The 20,818-nt window shown below is 39.6% G+C and overlaps 1 protein-coding gene across 2 annotated transcripts in view; it reads right to left on the minus strand.

Annotated features, from left to right (window-relative positions):
* JAK2 (Janus kinase 2) overlaps positions 1 to 19,968 on the minus strand; it is a 123,147-nt gene extending 103,179 nt beyond the window's left edge. Inside the window, exons 1-2 of one of the 2 annotated variants that reach the window (XM_012454553.3) lie at positions 19,442 to 19,968; positions 19,039 to 19,121 (exon numbers count right to left, since the gene is read on the minus strand). The gene's annotated coding sequence lies outside the window, so the exon portion shown is untranslated. Of the gene's footprint in view, positions 1 to 19,038; positions 19,122 to 19,441 lie in introns of those variants that run through there. The other variant, XM_064361473.1, reaches the window with a different exon arrangement.
* Positions 19,969 to 20,818: the final 850 nt, after the last annotated feature.

The following is a 20,818-nucleotide window of genomic DNA, read 5'->3' on the forward strand; positions in this document are numbered from 1 at the left end:
CATGTTCTTTGAAACCAACGAGAACGAAGACACAACATACCAGAATCTCTGGGACACACTTAAAGCAGTGTTTAGAGGGAAATTTATAGCAATAAATGCCCACATGAGAAGCAAGGAAAGATCTAAAATCAACACCCTATCATCAAAATTGAAAGAGCTAGGGGAGTAAGATCAAAATAACTCAAAAGCTAGCAGAAGACAAGAAATAACTAAGATCAGAGCAGAACTGAAGGAGACAGAGACACAAAAAACCCTTCAAAAAAATCAGTAAATCCAGGAGCTGTTTTTTTGAAAAGATCAACAAAATAGACTGCTAGCCAGATTAATAAAAAAGAAAAAGGAGAAGAATCAAATAGATGCAATAAGAAACGAAAAAGGGGATATCACCACAGATTCCACAGAAATACAAACTACCATCAGAGGTTACTACAAACAATTCTATAAACATAAACCAGTAAACCTGAAAGAAATGGTTAAATTCCTGGACACTTGCACCCTCCCAAGCCTAAACCAGGAAGAAGCTGAAACCTTGAACAGACCAATAACAAGGGCTGAAGTTAAGACAGCAATTAATAGTCTACCAAGCAAAAAAAGTCCTAGTCCAGAATGGTTCACAACTGAATTCTACCAGACGTACAAAGAGGAGCTGGTACCATTCCTTCTGAAACTATGCCAAACAATCCAAAAAGAAGGAATTCTTCCCAAATCATTTTATGAGACCAATATCATACTGACACCAAAACCCAGCAGAGACTCAACAAAAAAAGAAGGCCAACATCCACGATAAACATCGATGCAAATATCTTCAATAAACTGCTGGCAAACCAATTGCAACAGTACATCAAAAAGCTTATCCATCACGATCAAGTAGGTTTCATCCCAGGGATGCAAGGCTGGTTCAACATACACAAGTCTATAAAAGTAATCCACCACATAAACAGAACCAAAGACAAAAACCACATGATTATCTCAACAGATGCAGAGAAGATCTTCCACAAAATTCAACAGCCCTTTATGCTAAAAACTCTCAATAAACTAGGTATTGAAGGAACATATCTCAAAATAATAAAAGTTATTTACAACAAACCTACAGCCAATATCATACTGAATGGGCAAAAACTGGAAGCATTCCCTTTGAAATCCGGCACTAGACAAGAATGCCCTCTCTCACCACTCCTATTCAATACAGTATTGGAAATTCTAGCCAAAACAATCAGGCAAGAAAAAAAAAAGAGCATTCAATTAGGAAAGGAGGAAGTCAAATTGTCACTATTTGCAGATGACATGACTGCATATTTAGAAGATCCTATCATCTCAGTCCAAAATCTCCTTAAACAGATAATCAACTTCAACAAACTCTCTGGATACAAAATCAATGTGCAGAAACCACAAGCATTTCTATACACCAATAACAGACTTAAAGAGAGCCAAGTCATGAACGAACTCCCATTCACAATTGCTAGGAAGAGAATAAAATACCTAGGAATACAACTAAGAAAGGATGTAAAGGACCTCTTTAAGGAGAACTACAAACCACTGCTCAAAGAAATAAGAGGATACAAACAGATGGACAAACATTCCATGCTCATGGTTAGGAAGAATCAATATCATAAAAATGGCCTTACTGCCCAAAGTAATTTATATATTCAATGCTATCCCCATCAAGCTACCAATGACCTTCTTCACAGAACTGGAAAAAACCACCTTAAACTTCATATGGAACCGAAAGAGAGCCCGCATAGCCAAGACAATCCTAAACAAAAAGAACACAGCCAGAGGCATCACACTACCTGGTTTCAAACTATACCACAAGGCTACAGTAATCAAAACAGCATGGTAGTGGTACAAAACAGAGATATAGACCAATGGAACAGAGCAGAGGCCTCGGAGGCAATGCCACACATCTACAACCATCTGATCTTTGACAAACCTGACAAAAACAAGCAATGGGGAAAGGATTCCCTGCTAAATAAATGGTGTTGGGAAAACTTGCTAGCAGTGTGCAGAAAGCAGAAACTGGACCCCTTTCTGATACCTTACACTAAAATTAATTCCAGATGGATTAAAGACTTAAACATAAGAGCTAACACCATAAAAATCCTAGAACAAAACCTAGGCAATACCATTCAGGACATAGGCATAGGCAAGGACTTCATGACTAAAACACCAAAAGTATTGGCAACAAAAGCCAAAATAGACAAATGGGACCTAATTAAACTCCAGAGCTTCTGTACAGCAAAAGAAACAATCATTAGAGTGAACCGGTAAACAACAGAATGGGAAAAAAATTTTTGCAATCTACTGATCTGACAAAGGGCTAATATCCAGAATCTACAAAGAACTAAAAGAGATTTACAAGAAACAAACAAAGCAACCCATTCTAAAGTGGGAAAAGGATATGAACAGACACTTTTCAAAAGAAGACATGTATAAGGCCAACAAACATGAAAAAATGCTCATCACTGATTATCAGAGAAATGCTAACAAAAACCATATTGAGATACCACCTCATGCCAGTTAGAATGGCGATTATTAAAAAATCTGGAGACAACAGATGCTAGAGAGGATGTGGAGAAATAGGAACACTTTTACACCGTTGGTGGGAGTGTAAACTAGTTCAACCATTGTGAAAGACAGTGTGGCAATTCCTCAAGAACCTAGAAATAGAAATTCCATTTGACCCAGCAATTCCATTACTGGGTAGATACCCAAAGGATTATAAATTGTTCTATTATAAAGACACATGCACATGTATGTTCACAGCAGCACTGTTTACAATAGCAAAGACCTGGAACCAACCCAAATGTCCATTGACAATAGACTGGACAAGGAAAATGTGACACATATACACCATGGAATACTATGCAGCCATAAAAAGTGATGAGTTTGTGTCCTTTGTAGGGACATGGATGAATCTGGAAACCATCATTCTCAGCAAACTGACACAAGAACAGAAAATCAAACACTGCATGTTCTCACTCACAGGCAGATGTTGAACAATGAGAACACAGGGACACAGGGAGGGGAGCATCACACACTGGGGTCTGTTGGTGGGGGGCCAAGGGAGGGATAGCAGTGGGGTGGAGAGGTTGGGGAGGGCCAACATGGGGTGAAATGCCAGATGTATGTGACAGGATGATGGAAGCAGCAAACCACATCACCATGTGAGTACCTATGCAACAATCCTCCTGCATGATCTGCACATGTACCCCAGATCCTAAAGTATAATTTAAAAAAAAGAAATAAAATAAATAAAAAAAGAAAATGCTGAGGATTCTATGAAAAAAATTACTAGAACTTATAAATGAATTTACCAATATCACAGGATATATCACAAAATAAACAAAACCAACTGTATTTCTACGTACCGTACTAAGTATTTTTTTAATTCTGTATTTTTGATGCTTTGACATCTTGGGGCCTTGCTAACCCTGGAGGGACTGCCCCTTTCTGGGCTAGCCAATTCCTAGAGACAGGAAAGAACCTGACGGTGAGGGCACTTTTTCATATGCAAACCAACCAATACCTTATCAAGTTCTTACCTGATATTTATACATATCCCAACCATCTCTTTTATCCAGTTCTCACTTAATACATAATATAAATGTATCAAACAAGAAGATGGTACCTCCAATACACAAAAAGCTCCAGAAACTGATTTTTTTTAAGCCACCGGAGAAATTACAGACGTATTAAAACCTTCCACCAAAAAGTTTTGAGCATATACGTAAAATGTATAAAAATTGGCCATGATAAAACATAAGCTCAAAAATCTTAAAAAGAAAACTTCTAAAAGTTGGCATAACAAAATCTAAAAATCATTTCAAAGTTAGTATAACTGTTACTAGAAAACTATCTCCACAATAAGTATACATATGCCTTTTTTTCATTTTTATGTTATGCTTCTCTTTATATTTGAATCATTCCTTTAAACTATATAAACATTTTCAAATGTTTGTAAGTACTCTTTTAAAAATTGCTGCTATTAGCTGTTCTTCATGCTTTTCTTACTGGTCCCTTTACACATTTGAAATTGGACATTTCCAGCTATTTCTTCAGTCTGTTTTAAATCCAACCATGTTGGTTATTTCTATACCAAAAACTATGTCACATTATGTACCTCCTTTCTAAACCCAACATCTAAGTGAAAAATGATACAGGTAATAAAAGATGGGTAAACTTGACTGCATAATATTATAAACACTATAATCAAAAAAAAAAATGTGCTATAAAGATTTCATATATTTATACAACTAACTCTTAAAAATTAATAAGAAAATGAAGATAAATAGGCATTTCACAAAAGAAATGAAAACATGGTCAACATAATTAACAATCAGATAAAAGCACATAAAAATGAGGTATTGTTTCTTCCTTAGCTGACTGGTAAACAAGAAGACTGGCAATACACAGTGTTAGCAAAGAAATTAGTAAAACAAGAGTATCTAATAATTGTCCTTTGAAAAAAGACAAGACTAGTAGCATGCATATCTAATAATTCTATGAAACAGTCTGTAATATTGGGGAAAAAATTAATTAAAGGGGTCTGATAAACTGTGACATACTTAGCCAACAGAACACTATGAAGATATTAAAAATGATGTACACCAGGTATGGTGGCTCATGCCTGCAATCTCAGCACTTTGGGAGGACAAGGTGGGTAGGTCACCTGAGGTCAGTAGTTTGAGACCAACCTGGCCAACATGGCGAAACTCTGCCTCTACTACAAATACAAAAATTAGCCGGGCCTGGTGGCAGGAGCCTAAAATCCCAGCTACTCAGAAGGCTGAGGCAGGAGAATCACTTGAACCCCGGGGGGGGGCAGAGGGTACAGTGAGCCAAGATCGCACCACTTCACTCTAGCCTAGGCAAAAGAGCGAAACTCTGTCTCAAAAAACATTAAAATAACTGTTTTAAAAACGATGTATGTTCAGTTACATTATATCCTTAATATTATATTCTCTGCATAGCACAACATGGACACTGAATATTTGTTGAATAATTGATATTTAATAATTTATTTAATGAACGATTGCTTAAAGACTGATCTGTTGAGTAGGTGGGAGAATGATTCACTAGGAGAGAGAGTGACTGATTGACAGACCACACAACCAACAAGCTGAGTGAGGGAGTGACCAACTAAAAGAATAACCAACCAAATGAGCTATGACCCTCGGAGAGAGTCACAGAATGAATAACTTATCAATGATTGAGTGACTAACAAAATGAATGAGTAGATGAGTAAGTTCTCTTATGAGTCAGTGAGTGACTGATGACTGAGTGCTTGATGAATGGGGATTGAATGAATGAATTTTAATCAATGAAAAGATCTCCACAATACACTGTTGTTAAAAAGGCTCAATTTAAAATGAACAGGATGACCCTATTCTTATAAAACTGTATCTCAATTTGTCACTATGCAGAGACATCCAGAATAATATTAAAACTTGTTAAGTGGCTGGCTATAGTGGCTCACACCTGTAATCCCAACACTTCGGGAGGCCAAAGTGGGCGGATCACTTGAACCAGCCTGGGCAACATGACAAAAACTCATCTCTACTAAAACTACAAAAATTAGCCAGGCATGGTGGCATGCACCTGTGGTCCCAGCTACTCAGGAGGCTGAGACTTGAGTCCAGGAGGCAGAGATTGCAGTGAGCAGAGATTGCCACTACACTCCAGTCTGGGTGTCAGAGTGGAACCCTGTCTCAAAAAAACCTTAAGTGTTATGGTTAATAATGAGTGTCAACTTGATTGGATTGAAGGATACAAAGTATTGATCCTGGGTGTGTCTGTGAGGGTGTTGCCAAAGGAGATTAACATTTGAGTCATCAGGCTGGGAGACCCACCCTTAATTGGGTGGGCACCATCTAATCAGAGGCCAGCAAATACAAAGCAGGCAGAAAAAACATGAAAAGGAGAGACTGGCCTAGCCTCCCAGCCTACACTTTTCTCCCATGCTGGACGCTTCCTGCTCTTGAACGTCAGACTCCAAGTTCTTCAGTTTTGAGACTCCGACTGGCTCTCCTTGCTCCTCAAGCCTGCAGACAGCCTATTGTGGGATCTTGTGATCATGTAAGTTAATACTTAAAAGCATATATATACATAAGTTATATAGATAACGTATATATGTATACATACATGTCATAACATATGTAAAACATATATTTTATATATATACATGTTTAGTTCTGTCCCTCTAGAGAACCCTAATACATTAAGCAAATTCTCAATCACAAGAAGCACTTAAAATTTTTTTTGTCCCTTTGATTGATTAATGTCATTTTTACATAACTTTTTATTCACTTGATTTTTTTATATGAAGAGACAGTTGGTCAAAGCTTGTATACTACTACTGCCTCTTAAAACAGTGTATAAAATACATGCAAATAAGATATTTTAACACAATGTCATGATGTTTTCACTCAAGAAACAAGAAATCTAAGATGAATACTAACTCAACTTTTAGGCTTTAGAAGACAAAAGAATAAAAATAACCATACATTTAAGGGCTACTGAAGTCAAATGTCATCATTTTACCTTGGGCCACTGTCAGAAGGACATACACATCAGGCAACAGCTTAAAAGACCTCCCGAGAAAACCGATGTCATGAAGAGAAGAAAATGTAAATTATTCTGCAAAATGTCTCCCCTTTCTGGTTTTGGTTTTTGGGTTTGTTTGTTTGTTGTGATTTTTGGTCTTGGGAGCAGATTTTGAGTTACTCCTTAGAATCATGCTAAATGATGACTACAAAGAAAAGCCAGATTTATAATTCATAACACATATACAAAAAAAGTGTGAACAAAGATGAAACAGGTACTTTAAATAGCTCTTTAAAAGTTGGAGTTTTTTTCCCTTAGGATCTCGTTTCAAAACCATCATATTCCAAGTTTGTATTACCAAGACATTTTTAAAAGATTTTAAGAAGTGATGAGTTTGTGTTTAAAAAATAAAATTGCACAGGAAATTTCATTAATTCTACTGGTGAAATATTTAACACTATCCTCTGCTACTGATATTCAAAAAAATCTAGAAGTTGTTTAAATTGGTATGAATTTGTTCATAATGATTTTTAAAATACTGGCATGCTAGAAGAACAGTGAATATTTCAGATATTCCTCTGAAATAATTCTTTTAAGATTATCATAATGCAGTCAAAAATAAAATTAAGCACCTATGAATAAACAAGGAAAGAGTGAGGAATATATAAATACAGAAATGAAGCATTCTGCAGACACTGAAGCATTCTGTTTTGGAAGGATTTCCAGTGACTCATCAATCAGATAGACTTATACTATAATGCACTATTTTCTTCTCTGAGTCATTCCCCAAGTCCTAAAATCCACTCTAATGACTCTTTCCATATCAAACCTTTATAAAAGCAATATATTCAACTGTTGCTATAAAATGAGGCTGAGGAGTAGAGCAGGGTTGATATAGTTTGGATGTTGTCCCTTTTAAATTTCAGGTGTTGCACTGTAAACTCCATTGTTGGAGATGAGGACTGGTGGGAGGTGATTGGATCATGGGGGTGGATTTCTCATGAATGGTTTAGCAACATCCTCCTTGGTGCTGTCCTCAAGATACTGAGTTGTTGCACGATCTGGCTATTTACAAGTATGTGTTATCTTCACCCTCACTCTCTTTTGCTCCAGCTCTCGCAGTATGATATGCCTGCTCCCTCTTAGTTTTCGACCAAGAGTAAAAGCTCTGGGAGGACTCCTCAAAAGCTGAGCAGATGTCAGCCCCTTGCTTGTAAGCCTGCAGAACCATCAGCCAATTAAACCTCCTTCATTTATAAATTACTCAGCCTCAGGTATTTATTTACAGCAATGCAAGAACAGACTAACAAGCCAGGCACAGTGGCTCCAGAACCATAATCCCAGCACTTTGGGAGGCTGATGCAGAAAAATCACTTGAGCCCAGGAGTTCAAGACCAGACTTAGCAATATGGTGAAACCTCATCTCTACAAAAAAATATAAAAATTAGCCAGGAACAGTGGCACTCACCTGCAGCCCCAACTACTCAGGAGGCTGAGGTAGGAGGATCACTGGACCCCAGGGAAGGCAAGGCTGCAGTGAGCTAACCACTCTCCTCCAGCCTGGGTGACAGAGTGAAACTGTCTCAAAAAAAAAAAAACAACAACAACAACACATGTGTAAAAGGAGAGAACTCCCACCATGAAGACTGTTCCTAATACAGTGTTACTTTTACTGACCACTATAACCACAGGCACTGTGAATCAAACTTACTACACTGAAGGTATGTCATTTTACTTCTAATAATTTCAAATTTTCATAATAACAAATATCCAAAAATCACAGAATATTTATCTTTAAAAGTCTGTGGCCGGGATGGGTGGGGGTGACGGCATGGATAATGTTTTTTAACAAGACAAGGTCCTAATGATATTCCAGCAATATCACTGCAATTGAAGATCAGATACAATGAAAACTATATTTCACATCACCCCACCCCTCCTCAAAACAAACCAAAAAAAAATCTACAATACTTCATGTATTTAAAAAAATAAATTATAATAAATTATAAATTAATTTATTTTAGATTTATAATAAATTAAAAATCCAGACTTACCTTTAATTCTGTCTTCTCTAACCTGGCCAATTAACCACAGATCTAATAATTCAACATTAAATTAACTTATCCTTAATGGTTCCAGTCTCAAATGACTTGATCTATCCTATGGACTGCCATGATGAAACAACATGCTTCCCTCAGTATGCAAATTTAATACAAATAAAACCCTATTGTGAATTTTTAACAATTTAAGGCCAAAAATAGATTAATAAGACAGACTCATAAGTTAGCAAATGCCCATTTAGTAAGTACAAAAAATAACTTAATACTTCACAATAAAGTTTTTTTTTTAAAGTTAAAATTAAAACGAAAAACTAAGGTTAAATTGAAGTTTAAAATCAGAAATAAACAGGGAAATTAAATAGAATAACTAAAGTGAATAACTGACAAAAAGATCTGCTTCTATTGCTAAACATGTGATTTATTCATTTTATTTTCAAGTACTTGAATGCCTCCCATATGCCAATAAATATTATAAAGGACTTGAAAACAAATGAATAGAAATACTGCCCAAGAACTCAAAATATAGTTTCACAGGAGCCATTGTTAGAATGAAACAAAGTCCAGAAATAGATTCAACTACATATACAATTTTAAACATCAGCATTTCACAGCAGCAGAGAAAAGAAGGATTATATGACAAATAGTATTGAAACTGGACCACCATCTAGGGGAAAAAAGTTGCATCCCATATCATATCTTGCATCAGTATAAATTCCAGATGGATCAAGAAAATGAGGGAGAGTCTCAAAATATAATTTCAGGGTTGAGAAAGGACCTATCTAGATGCACAACAACAACAAATCACACTATCAACAGAATCGAAAAGAAAAAAAGACAACCTAGGAAAAACAAACTCAAAACTATCTTCCTTAGTCTAAGAGCTCCCACAAAGCAAAGTAAAAGGACAATAAATCCAATAGAAAGTGGGCCAAGATATAAGTTTCCCAAAAAATAAGAATAAAAAGCAAATTAAGATTCTATTTTTCATATCTCAAGTTGGCAAAGATCAAGCCATCTGAAAACATAATGTTAGTAAAGGTACAGAAAAGCATAAACTGGTATTTCTATGCCAATTTGGCAATATTGAACTTAGTAACAAGCACCATTTTTGAATCAGCAATTCCTCTTCTACTTTAGTTATGATCTCTCTCTCTTTCACACACACACACACACACACACACACCTGACAAATGTACAAAGATATTTACTACTTTTTGAATTCTAAAACTTTTAAATGTGTTCAAAAAATGGATAAATTTTTAAAGAAAGAATAAAAAGAGACAAATACAGACAACTCTCAAAGAATTTTGCTCCAAAGGGGAGTGAAAAATAGGGCCACAGCTTGAAGAAATGTGGAGTCAACTAATGATTTAAATTGGGAAACGGCAGAGCACAGTTCACACACATCAAATTTAGCCAGTTGCCTGTTGTATAAATAAAGCTTTATGAGAACACAGCCATGAGCCATGTCTGTTCATTTGTATATTGTTGATAACTGCTTTTGCACTACAAAGGTGGAGCTGAGTAGGTGCAAGGAAAATCCAAAATATTTACTTTATGGTCCTTAATAGAAAAATCCTGCCAATCCCTGGTTTAAATCAGTAATTCTCACAATGTAGGCCCCAGAGCAACATTATCAGATCACCTGGGAACTCACAGATGCAAATCCTCAAGTCCTACTCCAGATCTAATGAAACAAACTGGGGCTGGGGCCCAGCAATTTGTGTTTCAACAAGTCCTTTAGATAATTCTGATAAGAACCACTGGGTTAGAGAACAGTTCTAGTACAGTTAATTCTTACTATCTTCAATAGGTTCTTGGAAACTGACTTTAAGTGAAACAACGTGTAACAAAATCCATTTTTCAGTAGGTTGAGATAAGCAAGTTCCTATGGCATATTTATGGCCACAAAAACATCATCAGACTTCTAAAGAAAGACCCCAAAAACTGTGATTATTAAACATTGAAATAAATGTTAGCTATACACACATTTAAGAAAGATTAATAAAAACAAGTAAGATAATTATTTACCTAATTCAGTTTAGTCACGAGCAGCTAAAGCCTATCCTAGCAGCTCAAGTCACAAGGTAGGAACCAATCCTGGACAGGACACCATCCACTGCAAGGCACACTCATACATACGCGCTCACTTAGACTGAGACCATTTAGACACACTGATCTGCTAACATATACATCTTTGGGATGTGAGAGGAAACCGCAGCACCCGGAAAAACCCACACAGACACAGGGAGAAAGAATGTCCAAACTTTACACAAACAATGGCTCCAGCCAGGAATCAATGTTTTTTCTTATCAATGTTATAAATAAATGACAGTTATTCAAGGACCTGCTGTATAGCCAGGAACAGATTAAAGATCCTTTGTGTTCACACATTTAAAAGGTCTTGAGAAAACTTCATGGAAGCCTAAAGCCCTCAAGGAGGCTATTAGTGAGGACTTCAAGGAAAGAGAGAAATGGCAGCGAAAGCTGAATAAGAGGAGACCCTTGTTATACACTAGCACAAAGTTTAGCAAAATTATCACCGACAGCAACATGGAAAATAAAATACATACCTGACCTAGTGAATTAAGGAGATTCTCTGCAGGAAGTTAAAGAAATTTGGCTTCTTCTAGGTGCCTTTATCATTGAGAGAACAGAGAGATGAACTAAATAATGAGCTATTCACTTTTTGAGTAGAATTTCAAGATGTAAAGGACTCAGAATAATCTTTTCAGCCAGCAAAGTGTCAAGTAAAAAGAGCCTCAGACCAAAGATCCAATCTAGAGTGTGACTATAAGATCCTTTCTTAAGATCTAAATCACCACCTCATAGATCCTTTCAGACAAAATATTATCTAAGGATCTTAAGAGTGTTGTTCCACAGCAGCCTCACACAGAGCTTAGGGGAGGAAAGAGTTCCTCTCAAAAGAAATTTGTGGATATGGCTTCTGCCTGATGGTACAGATTATAAACTGTTACACAGGAAGTCCACAAAGTTTTTAAAGGAGTTGTATCTGCTTGGAATGAAAGGGATAGCTGTTATAATAAAAGGAGGTCTTTGGACCCTGAAGCACTCACTACAGGCAGGAAGCAAGCTCAGAGAGTTACTCTCACAAATAAAAAGCATTGTATATGGGTTGGGTGCAGGGTTAGGGGAAATAAACAATTCAGAAAATAAACCCCAAAAAAGCAGCAGCCTATGGCCCACTAAGAACAACTTCCAGGAAGCAGGACTGAAACCTAATCAAGGAACTGGCAACGTGTGCCCAGTGGGGTTGCAGAATTGCTACAGACTGTGCCTACCTTATGCTCCTCTTGAAGAGAAATGTCTACTGCAGATAACCTGTGCCTTTTCAATCTTGCATGTTAAGTATGTGGGCGATATATAAACTATCTCTTCATGGGTTCTCAGTTCAATCAGAACCATACCCAATTAACCATACCCAAGAAAACTATTTTGTACCTGGACCTGATTTATATGAGAGATACTGGACTCCGAGCTACTGTCATGATAAGATGTGAATTAAGGACCTTTGAGGAGATGCTTAGTGTATTTTGCATGTATTTTAGAAACAGGAGGGATGTGAAGTTTGGCACAATGACAAACTATGGCAATAGTATTAATAGTTGTCCAGAGATGGCCATAACAATATTTCCCATCCCACATGTTTTTCTTCCACAGTGTGAACTTGCCCCTCCCCCATCAAATCTAAACAGACTTCTGGCACATTTACAACCAGTAGAACATGGCAGAAGTTACACTGTACAGCTGCCAAAGCTAAATCATAAAAGATTTATGCTGAGACACACTGACACACACACTCACTTTTAATTCTCTATTCACCACTATGAAAGGTTACCACACTGAAGCCCCCATATTGTGAGAAAATCCAGACCACATGTACATGCTCCAGTTAACAACCCAAATAACACCCTTGTCAACAGCCAGCATCAACTGCTCATAATGTGAGTGAAGACACCTCCAGATGATTCCAGTCCTCTGCCTTCAAGTTACCACCCCTGGCTGGCAATTATTCCCAATTCATGTCCCAGTAGCCATTGTGGAGCAAAAACAAAGTCATCCCTGGTGTGCCCTTTCTGAATTACTGATTCATGATATCTGTGAGCCTAATAAAGTACTTGTTTTAAATCACTAAGTTTTGGGGAGATTCTGTTACACAGCAATAGCAACTAGAGTAATACTGATGGAAATAATCCAGTAGAAGGAAGAATTAAGAAGGCAAGAAAAAGAGGGGAGAAATATAATAGTAAAGCCCTTGAAGGCAAAGGGGATGAGCTCTTCTACACAACTGAATGGACAGGCTTTAGAGACGATGCTAAATAATTCATTCATTGTAAAGAGGAAAAGGGTAATGTGCAGAGGACAGGTAGTTGCCTGGTGAACAGGAATCAGAGACTGGGAAAGGAGATGTGGAGGGGTTGTGGTGGTAGGAAACAGTCTGCTGGCTTTTGTCCTAAACATTGGTAAGCCATTTGTTTTTAAACTTTATACACATTTTACCACGTGATCCCACTTTTTTAAAGTAAACAATTTTTTAAAAAAGATTTAGTCTATTCCCTCAATAGATAAGACTGAGTGATTATGTGACTTGCTCAAAACCATATACCATGCGGCCAGCAGGGTCAGTTCCTTATCCCGATTTCCAAAACAGTGCACTTATTCACATCACATTGCCTTTTATATTATAAAAATATTACCTAATAGCACTATATTTCATAATCATAATTTATTAAACTAAAATCACTTGGTAAGAATGAATGACTACTCTGTTTCCAATAATTGAGACTGAAAAGGTGAGCAGAAGAATGTTCTTGGGAAGATCAAAATAAACATGCAAGCAAAGTAAACAGCTGTGGACCATTCCAACCTAGTTAACCCCTTGTAGCTATACTGAAAGCCTTCAAAAAGATAATGCTTCTCTTTCTTCTTTCCAGTATCCCTAATTTCATCAACCATTTGACCCTCAGATTTATAAGTTATCTACCAAGAATTTCTCCTTCCTTTTAGAAACAAATATTTTATCACTTTATTCAAATTTTACCAGTACAAAAGCACCTAGAGATGGCTTGTCTAACCTATCATTCAGACAAAACACAGAACTAATGCACATAGGAATAGTAGTACCTGGATAGTGTGATATATAAGAGGATACAGACAAACGACAGACACTCTGTTGAAAAATACCTCCTAGGTTTTATTATGCCTAAAATCCTCATCCTTAGTACTAGTGATGGAGAGCTTTGGAAAAGTCTCCACTGATCCCCCAACTGTCAAATCCAAAGGTCTTTTGTTAAACCAGAGAGAACAAAATATTAACAGCGGTTATTTCCACATAGGGAAAGTATAAGCAATTTTCTTCTGTTCTTACAGATTTCGTATGAGGAAAAACACTAGTACATATTTTTAAGACCTTTTTTCAGATCTGATTCTTCTCATTTCTTGGCAATGATCAACATGTTGATCATCCCCCCTCCTAACCTATCCACTAATATGCCTCTCTCATATTAACTGTTCCTTCTTTGTCTCCTTCACCCATTCTTCTCCTTTCACCCACCCTCTAATTATGGGCAATCACCAAGGTTCAATCTCACTCAGGTCCACTAGTCTTTTCTCTAAATATCACAGCACCAGACTTAACTTCTCAAATTCTAGTCATATGTCCCACTGTAGGTTTTCCATTTTCGCTTGCCTATCCCACTGCCACTGCAAACGCAACCTATCCACAATAAAGGTTCAACTGTCTACATCCCCTCAACAGCTACTAAAACTACCATACCTGTTTGTGTTAGTAACTGCCATTAATCAAACGGCAGTTTCTTTGTCATTAACTAGCTGAGTAACTTTGGACATAGTTTTAAATCTCTCTGGTCTGATTCCTAATATACAAAATATATAGACTAACTTAGATGTTCTAAGATGTCTTGGAGTTCCAACATTCTTTGATTTCCTCTGAGACTGAATAGCAAACCTTCAAGGTAAGGTAATCTTTAATCACTCTCTGCCCTCCGTTCACCCTTCTTATCCAGTCCATAATGAAGTCTTGTGACATCTCTCCAATCCGACTTATTTCTACTAAATCCAAGTCCTTGTAATTTCAGGCCTCAATTATTTTCCTACCTCTCTCTACCACTTCTCTTTCCAATTCATATGATATGTAGCACTGGTACTGCTTTGATTTTCCTAAAATATTTATTTCAGGAAGTTCTTTCTAAATTCAAAACTTTTAAAGCTTCTCCATATCTATGGGTCAAAGGATATTCTTCTCATCCTAGCATTTAAAGGCATCCATAATTAAATTCCAACTACATTTTTAACACAATTTCTTACTACTCTTTCACATAAACCTTCATTTCAGTCAAGTTGTTTTCTATATTGCTCTCCGAACGTATCATACATATATACATATTTTGCCTTTGCTTACCTCCTCTACCAGTTCCTTCCTGTTTTGCAAAATCTCTGTTCATCTCAATTCTAAGTGGTCTAAAATATCTATAACTTTTATTATTTATCTTATCTGACCAATTATACTGTGCATCCTTAGAAAAATGAACCTACAAATTTCTTTGTTTCTCTTTTGGATACAACTAAGTACCTTCTACATTTCAAGTATTAATAAATATTTGTTTGGTGATTATAGTTTCTTACCACACAGTCAACATGTATTTCTTAAATACTGCCCATGTGCTCTCCACTGTGTATGTTTTTTTTAATCTAAGGTACTGTTCCTCAAAGAATACACAAACAACTTGAAAAGATATGGCTAACACTAGGGAAATAACTATCAAACAACTAGAGCATGGCATACAATTAACCCACGTGAAGACTTCTAAAACTAAAGAGCTACAGAAATGTAAAGAGGAAAAAAAGAGGAATGAAGAACATGAGCAAAAATTAAAGGACAGAAGAAGCATAGCTTATTATTAGAAAGTGTGGAAACCAGCTTACAAGCTTAATGACTAAAGAACCTTAGACAAAAGGCTGAATAAATAGGGCAGGTATTGATAACTGACTATCTCGAAAGTCAAGAAAATTTAATAAGTAGAAAATGGTAAGCCACTGAAGATTCTGGGACAAGGGAATGCTATAATAAGGAGTATTAGAGTAGCATTTCTATTGAGGATAAACAGAAGGAAGAAACACTGGATTCTCAGAAGTTCAAATGACTTTCAATAGTCTAGGCTCAGGAAACATGTCCTGGGATTCACACAGTAAAGGAGGGAAAGCAGAGATATGAAAAAGAAAAGACGTATGGACATTTTGAATGGGAATAAGAGATCAATGAAAGAAGTAGTTTAAAGATGATGCCTAATTTAAAGCCTACATGATTAGAAGAAAATAAAGGGGACTGGGCACGGTAGCTCATGCCTGTAATCCCAGCACTTTGGGAAGCTGAGGCAGGTGGATCACGAGGTCAGGAGTTCGAGACCAGCCTGGCCAATATGGTGAAACCCCGTCTCTACTAAAAATACAAAAATTAGCTGGGTGTGGTGGCATGCACCTGTAGTCCCAGCTATTCGGGAGGCTGAGGCAGAAGAATCACTTGAACCCAGGAGGCGGAGGTTGCAGTAAGCCAAGATTGTGCCACTGTACTCCAGCCTGGAAGACAGAACAAAAAAAAAAAAAAATTAAAGGGTAGAAAATGGTAACTTTCATCTGGGCATTCTGAGTTTAAGGAGAGAATCAGAAATAGAAGCAGACCACCAGTACAGGAAAAACCAGGAAGTGACCAGTACAGCAAGTTAGCAATAGGATTAGTTTTAAAATCAAAGAACTGGGCAGAAGTTATAAACATATTACATAGAAGAGGAAATATATTAAGCCACGATCAGCTGGTACTAGCTTTGTATCAATAATTTTATCAGAAAAGCAAACTAAAAGCTAAAGCAGAGGTTTCCAAACCCTTTCTGGGAGCCCCGAGTCTTAGCAATTTTTTCATGACACCCCTAGGCCAAAATAAATAGGTTCAAACAACTTAATTAGTAGTTATGTCCTTACAACTTAGTGTCTGTTGAGCACTGTAGAACTTTTCAAACCTTAGAATCAAATTGGACAATACCACAGTGTCATTCCCTGTTCTACATTCACATTTTCATGTAGTAGTTGCTTTTTATCAGAGCAAGCTCTGAAAATACATCTTTACAAAGACATAACATTGTAGAAAGGGGTGTAGGTATATAATGTTGAAACCATGAACTACCTCAAAACAAAAGTTGAAGCCTGAGGTGCTCTGGGCACCTCAGCACACAGTTTGGGAAACTGGGAGCCAACAGGAGGGGTCTAAAAGGGAGTGGGGAGTGGGTGGGGAACATAATGGAAAAGGAGCAAAAGAAAGTTCTTAGCACAGTTAACCACAAGGGGGCAGCATAATAATTGGTAGGGGCAGCACCATGGGAGTTCAAGCAAGAGATAAAAGTCAAACCTTTCCATACAAAGGCTGTAATACACCCTCACCATTTCAAGACCTTAAAGTTGTTTATCTCTTTATACTAGAAAGGAAGAAACACTAGTGGCTGGCAGATCACCTTATGCAGTCATTCTGCCCTTCTCTGAATCTCCTTTGCCTGCCCAGTCATGAACAGTAGTAGCCAAGACTTTTTATAAGAGCTAAGAAATTTACAACTTTGCCTGTGTCTTACCCAATCCTCACAACAATCTTATAAGGAAAAAAGAGAAGCTAAAAGAGACGTAAACAATACATCTTTTTTTTTTTTTTGAGACACAGTCTCACTGGAGTGCAGTGGTACCATCTAGGCTCACTGCAACCACCACCTCCCAGGTTCAAGCAATCCTCCTACCTCAGCTTCCCACGTAGCTGGCATTACAGGTGTGTGCCACCACACCTGGCTAACTTTTGTATTTTTAGTAGAGATGGGGTTTCACCATGTTCGCCAGACTGGTCTTGAACTCATGACCTCAAGTGATTCTCCAGCATCAGCCTCCCAAAGTGCTGGGATTACAGGAATGAGCTACCATGCCCACAGCCACAAATAATACAACTCTTAAGTGGCAAAAACAGTAGGATTCAAATCCAGATCTCACTCCAAAGCCAATGTACTTTCCTATTCTGCCTCAAAAGCATCCCACCTTTCAGCAATAGCCAGGTGAAGTAGAGAAACAATCTCATAGTCCCTTATCTGAGACACCTGTCTCAAATGACCAAAGGCACACACACAAAAAAATCCCTAATGAGTCCCTAAAACATGCTATAAATTGCAAATACAGGATATTCAGTTAGAGCAAAAACAAGCACGGTGTGCTCTTCTAGTCCTCAACTACCGCAACTTTCCTATTCAGGTAAATACATGTACTATCAAGGGAAGTGCTGGATACATCCGGTTTGTAAATACATTACACACCAACAGCAAATGCATGTACAAGCGATTCCCACACAAAGTGGTATAAGGTGAGGCAGATGGGGGAAGGGAGGGAAAAGTTGATTATTCACCTTCAAATGTTCTAAGTGTTATATCAAAATACAAGCTGAACATCTCTAATCTGAAAAGCTCCAAAATCTGAAACATTTTGAGCACTAACATGATGCCACAAGGGGGAAATTCCACGCATAATTATTTAATACAAACTTTGTTTCATGCAGAAAAATATTGCATAAAATGACTTAGTGGCTGTGAGAATAACGTGTGCATGAAACGTAAATGAATTTCGTATTTACACTTGAGTCCCATCCCCAAAATATCTCATTATGTATATGCAGACATTCCAAAATTTAAATCCGAAACACTTATGGTCCCAAGCATTCTGGAGAAGGGATACTAAATCTTTATTTGCAGTAGCCCAAAAACTCACTGTACAAACTTACCATGAAACCAAAAGCAATCACCTCCCTTATTCCCATTTCTAGCTTCCTTCTCCATATTTCGCCCTCCCTCTATGACATACTCAGCCGCTCCTACCCTTTCATTCAGAGAAAAGGAGTTTCTCCTGACACATTAGTAATTACCGGAAAACAAACTGGGTAAATTCAACCGACACAGCTAGCTTAGGCAGATAAAACCATCAAGAAGCATTCAATGTGGCAGCAGAAACCCCAGCAAGAATAGCTAACGTGTTCTTCCAAAAGCTATCTCTTATTGCTTGGAAATAGTCCTCTTTGAAGGATTAAGAATCCCTAGCTGCTCAAGAAGAAAGGGTAATGGACAACGTTCTACGTTTCTCTGCAAAGTCATGGTATGTGTAAAGCCAGCAAAAAATGTTTCTTAAAGGATCCAAGACGAACCACAAAACACCCCAAAATTACTCTCCCAGATCAACATGAAAAGTTTAGCACTGACATTTTGAGAGGAGTAAGCAACAATGAGCCCTGCCTGTCTTCACACGCTTCCAGGCTTCCTACGCACACACTCCCAGCTCGCGACACCCTCGCCTTTACTGCAGCGATAAAGGACAGCACACCCACCGTCGCGGGAGGAGGAGGAAGAGCCTCTTTTTCTGCAGAAGAGAAACAGTTCACATCTTGTTCCTGTTGCCTGCTTCTAAAACCTAAAAGAAGAAGCAGCAGTTACTACTACCACATAAGTTCAGGGAAAATAGATGTTTTTTTCTAGGCTGTTTAGCTGTCTAGAAAATTTTTAAAAGGAATAAGGAGGTGGAGGGGTGCGGAAATTATAAGACACAAAAGGAAGCAAATATCACTAGCAAAGACTTGTTCTAGGTGTCGTCTTAAAGAGGAAGATTTTTCTGGCTCAGAAGTTTGCTGCTACTCGCAGGGGGTAGGGAGGCGGGATTAGAAGGTAGAAAGGGGGTTGAGAGACAAATGCCACCCCCCACCCAGACAGAAGCCAGGCAGCTATAACACCTACCGGCTACCCGGATCAGGCGACCAGAGCGCGCCCTCGAGCCCGCAGGGGCGGCTCCTACCCGGCGGGCCAAGGTCTGCGAAGCCCCGAGGCGGGCACGGCTCCGAGCGACCTCCAGGTTGGGCCCTCGGGGGCCCTCCCGTTCGGGCTCAGCTCCCACTCACATCCCTCGGCGGCAAGAACCAGGCCTCTCCCTGCGCCGCGGCAACTCTCCGCCCTGACGCGCGCCGCAAGCCCGGTCCCAGGGGCCGGAGGAGCCGAAACGCCGAGGCGGCGGCGCGAACACCAGAGCGAGCCGGGCGCCAGCCCAGCCTGTCAGCGCCGAGGGAGGCCGTTAGCGGCGTCCGCTGCTGCCCCCTTCTGCTCCTCTTCCTCTCTCCCTCCTGCAGCTCCACACCACTCCCACTTCGGGCAGCCGGGAAGCCCGTCACAGTCGTTGTCTCCACCCTCTCCTGGGCCACACTGTCTTCTCAACGCCGCGGGCGACACTGGCTTGGGCGCCCTATTAGCTTCGAACTCGGCCTCTCGGTTGGCCTACAGTTTCCCGGACTGGGCCGGACAGAGGCTGCGGCAAACCGGAGGAGCGTCCCGCACTGCGCGTGCGCCACTCGGCGCCGGCCGCGAGACTCTCAGGTGGGGGCCAGGCAGGGCGGCGCCCTCTCGGGAAGCCGGCGGGCGCGCGTGGAGATTCCCGGGACTGCCCCTGGACGTGAGCGCGCAAGGACGTTAAGGCGGCGACGCCCAGAGAAACACTGGGGCCCTGCGGGAGCTAGGTGGCGGCGCTGGGCCCGGCCCTCCATAGATGGGCGGGTGTATGTGTGGCCGCCGCCCGCCCCCCGGGAAGCGGCCGGGAGTGAGTCAACCTGGCCGGCGCCCCCAGCGCCCAGCCTGCACGGGAGGAGGCCGGGCTGCCTCCACACTGAGACTCCCCTCCCCGCACACTTGTCAGCTTTCTGCTTTTGCTTCCACATTCCGGATACAGCAGACCTGTGCTTCCCCAGTCCAGGCTGCTAGGCCGAGGGGAAGTGGCGCCAGGGAGCGAGAACAACGCGCTCACTGGCGCTGTTTCGCGACAGTGCAGCCTGGATCGCTTGACTCGGATCAGGAACCTTGGCTGGAAAGGGGTGAGGGTGGGATGAAGTGCCCAGCTGCCTGCGGGTTGGAGGGAAGGCCTAGCTAACGTTTCTCTAGGCCTTTACCGGTGTGGCCTGGTGTAGCCCAGGAGAGGGTGGAGACCGCGTCTGTGACGGGCTTCCAGGCTGCCAAAGGGCCTCATTCATTTATTGAAATATTTACTGAGTGTCTACTAGGTGCTGGCCTGTAGGTTCCCAGAGATACTAGGTGAACACGACCCCACACACTCCTTGCCCTGCTGGATTG

The sequence above is a fragment of the Aotus nancymaae genome, unplaced genomic scaffold, assembly GCF_030222135.1.
Source record: "Aotus nancymaae isolate 86718 unplaced genomic scaffold, 86718_ANA_hifiasm-v0.15.2.pri h1tg000041l, whole genome shotgun sequence".
In the NCBI taxonomy this organism is placed as follows: Eukaryota; Metazoa; Chordata; class Mammalia; order Primates; family Aotidae; genus Aotus; species Aotus nancymaae.